Here is a 3,082-nt window from a genome sequence, read left to right as displayed (position 1 = left end):
TGCAGAAAAGCAAGTAGGTATTATAGACAGCAAACTTGAGAAACACTTTCAAATGCATAGAAAGAACAAAGAATTGAAACTATCATATTTCACTGATTCTAAAATGGCCATTTTTCCATGTTGACACTTTGGGAGTCAGGCTGCCTTACAATCAGTGGCATCGTACAATCACTGTGACCCAGAGAGCTGTCCTGGTGAGGTCGGTAAGTCCTGGGCATGGGTGAACCTGGTCTCAGCTGCTCGTGTTGTGAGCCCTGTAATTGAGTTATGTACATTGTTGGGATTACATGCAAGTTTAATTGCCATTTAAAATGTCTTTTAAAAGATTACACTGTGATTTGGCATTGAAACAAGGAGTTATTGTGTATGCGGATAGGCGTGGAATTAGAGCAGCAGGATGTAATTTGATGTCACTGAAGCAAATATGTTATTGGAGCAGTGACTGCAATTTTTTTTTTAAGAGAAACCAAGTGGTATATAGCACCCAAGAAAGGGAAGAGAAGTTATGCTTAAGTTCAAGCCATGTTATGTTTGTAACTGAGATGCCGTCAGAAAAGATTGCCTGTCACATGCCCAGCAATGCAGCTGAGCAATGCAGCAATGCAGGAGGAACTAACTGCCAAATCCCCCAAATAGATGAAACATTTCGAAACACAAGACTGGAATAATCAATTTACCAGTTTCACAGGATTCTAATTATGGCATCGTGTCACAGTTTAACTGGCAGCATTTTTTCTTTCTTAGTTGTATGTAAAGTAATAATGTTTCTTAAAATCAATAATACCTCAGGTTCAGTAAAACACAAAAATTTAAAAAGGAGATGATTAGAGATAAGGTCATCTCAAATTAGCCTAATTATTAGGCTTAGAGATTCAGCCTAAGAATTACGTTTCTAAAGAAGAATCCAGAACAATCAAAAGAGAAACAATAATTGAAGATATAATTAAAGAAAACTTTCCAAAAAGGGATGGGAACAGGGGAACCTGAGAGGAATGGAATGGGTTCACTAGGCTCCAGGTAATGGTAACTGAGACTCAGACCTAGAAATATCCCAGCAAGTTGTTAAGTTATAAACAAATAAAAAATATGTTTTCTATATATATTCTAAGCAAAAAAAAAAGAGATGAAATGCCTATAAAGGAATAAAACTCATGACACCTGATCTGCTCTTCTACAATGATAGAGGAACGTCTGCAGAGTTTTGACATGAAAAGATTTAGACTCAAGAATTCTACTCACAGGTAAGTTAAAGTTTTTGAGAGGAGACAACAAAAAAGATCATCATAAGAGCTCAAAATACCTGCCACTCATAGAGTCTTCTTAAAATCACTTAAAAATATATTCCAACTGTCGGGGTGACAAGTTAAAGTTAAGATCTCAGGTATGGGGATGATACAAAAGGACATGCAGTGAGCGCTGAGCCCACTAAACAGGGGTAGGTGTGAAATGATCATTTAAATAAAATCACGAGACAGAATGTGAGTGTCAAAACACTAGAGCCAGGAGACATACAACATCAAAAATAATTTAATAATAACTCAGATCCCAAAGCCACATTGATGCAATAAACCTGCAGGTAGAAAGGGGGGCAGAGGGAAATAAAAGCGTACAAAAGTCTTCATCCTACACAGTGGTGAGCCTACAAATTCCATTTTATTTGTGACTCTACCAATCAAAGAAATACTGATTGGCGTTCACACACATTTTTAGAAACAAATTACACATAACAGTAGGGAGCTGTCCTTAAAAAAAGAAAACCTCACCCCTGCCTCAAGGTATTCAAGCTTGACCTCTAGACAAAGTACAGGATAGATTTTAATTTGTTACAAGAATAAACAAATGTTAAATTCCTTGGAAAGCCTGTGGTGAACCAGACCTCATTGCCAACCAGTATTTTCTAGTCCTTCTGGTAGAATTTTCTTGAAACTTGGCCTGAAAGGGTACAGAGTTCTTGTTCACCGTGGTGACTCTGTCCCCGAGGACAGGGTCCCCTCTCCCTCCCAGGTCAGTGTAAGTCATGACCGACCTCGAGCTGGACAGCCTTGTTCAACAGCATCACTGGTGTCAGAGAAAAACACCAACAGTGACCGCGGGGATGCTATCCAGGTACCTGGCGTCACACAGCCCTGAGGCCTGAAGTCAGTACAATACCCACTGCCAACTGAAGGCTCATGACAGCCGTCCAGCTGGGCACCATTTTTGCAATTTTACAGATCGTAAACTGAGGCTCAGGTTGTTTCCAGAATTACACGGCCAGTAGGCACGTGCCAGAGAGGGATCTCCAGGCCAGGAATGTCCCGCTCAGAAGTTCTTCACGGGTCCCACACCTCTTGTCTGATTCAAAGAGAAGATAGAGGGAAAGAGAGTGGAGAGATTAATTTCACAATTTAGTGACGTCTTAGAAGAGGTGCTTCCTCTTTCCCCAAATAATAACAACAAACAGTAAGGCATGTTAGTAAGGGCGCGCCCTCGCCTGCTCTGCGCGCCCCCTGGGAACCCCGTGCCCTTCCCCTGCTTAGGATGGGAAGGCGGGTAGAACAGATCAAGTCAGTGGTTCACCCTGAAGAGTCCAAAACCCAGTACACTGCTCCTCCCAGAGGCCTGAGGCGGGAACAGCACTGCAGACAAAAGAAAGCGTCTCTAATAGTGGATTTTTGACACTGACACCGGCAAGGGCGTTATTTCGTGTAGCCCCGACCCCCAACAGAAAAACGACCTTCGCATCACACCGTATTGACCCGCGCTCCTTGCGACGCTGCGCATCGAGAGCCACGGCTCCCCGCGGTGTTTCCGAACCCACGGGCTGCTCCCCACGCTCGGCACAGGGGGGGGCGCGCAGGGCGCCGGGCCGCCTCTCGGGGCCGCGCCGACCGCCAGGGCCGCCTGCGCGCCCCCGAGGCCCCCGCCCGAGCCCGCGCGCCCCCGACGCACCCGAGCCCCCCGCGCACCCCGGACCCGCCCGAGCCACATCCGCGCGCCCCCGACCCGCCCGAGGCCGCGCGCGCCCCCGCGTGCCTGTCTGGGCGGCCCCGGCGGTGGCGGTGGCCCGCTGCTGCCCCCTGCCGGCCGCCTCTCCTGGTCT

At 46.4% G+C, this 3,082-nt stretch overlaps 1 long non-coding RNA gene across 1 annotated transcript; it reads right to left on the bottom strand.

Moving 5' to 3' along the window:
- Window positions 1-1,634: 1,634 nt before the first annotated feature.
- On the bottom strand, window positions 1,635-2,837 carry LOC118929575 (uncharacterized). Its single transcript, XR_008993223.1, has 2 exons — window positions 2,730-2,837; window positions 1,635-2,334 (listed from the first exon to the last, which is right to left on the bottom strand). It is a non-coding gene; the product is annotated as an uncharacterized LOC118929575 (long non-coding RNA).
- Window positions 2,838-3,082: the final 245 nt, after the last annotated feature.

The sequence above is a fragment of the Manis pentadactyla genome, chromosome 13 (genome assembly GCF_030020395.1).
Source record: "Manis pentadactyla isolate mManPen7 chromosome 13, mManPen7.hap1, whole genome shotgun sequence".
In the NCBI taxonomy this organism is placed as follows: Eukaryota; Metazoa; Chordata; class Mammalia; order Pholidota; family Manidae; genus Manis; species Manis pentadactyla.
This window is presented reverse-complemented; position numbering and strand designations above follow the sequence as displayed.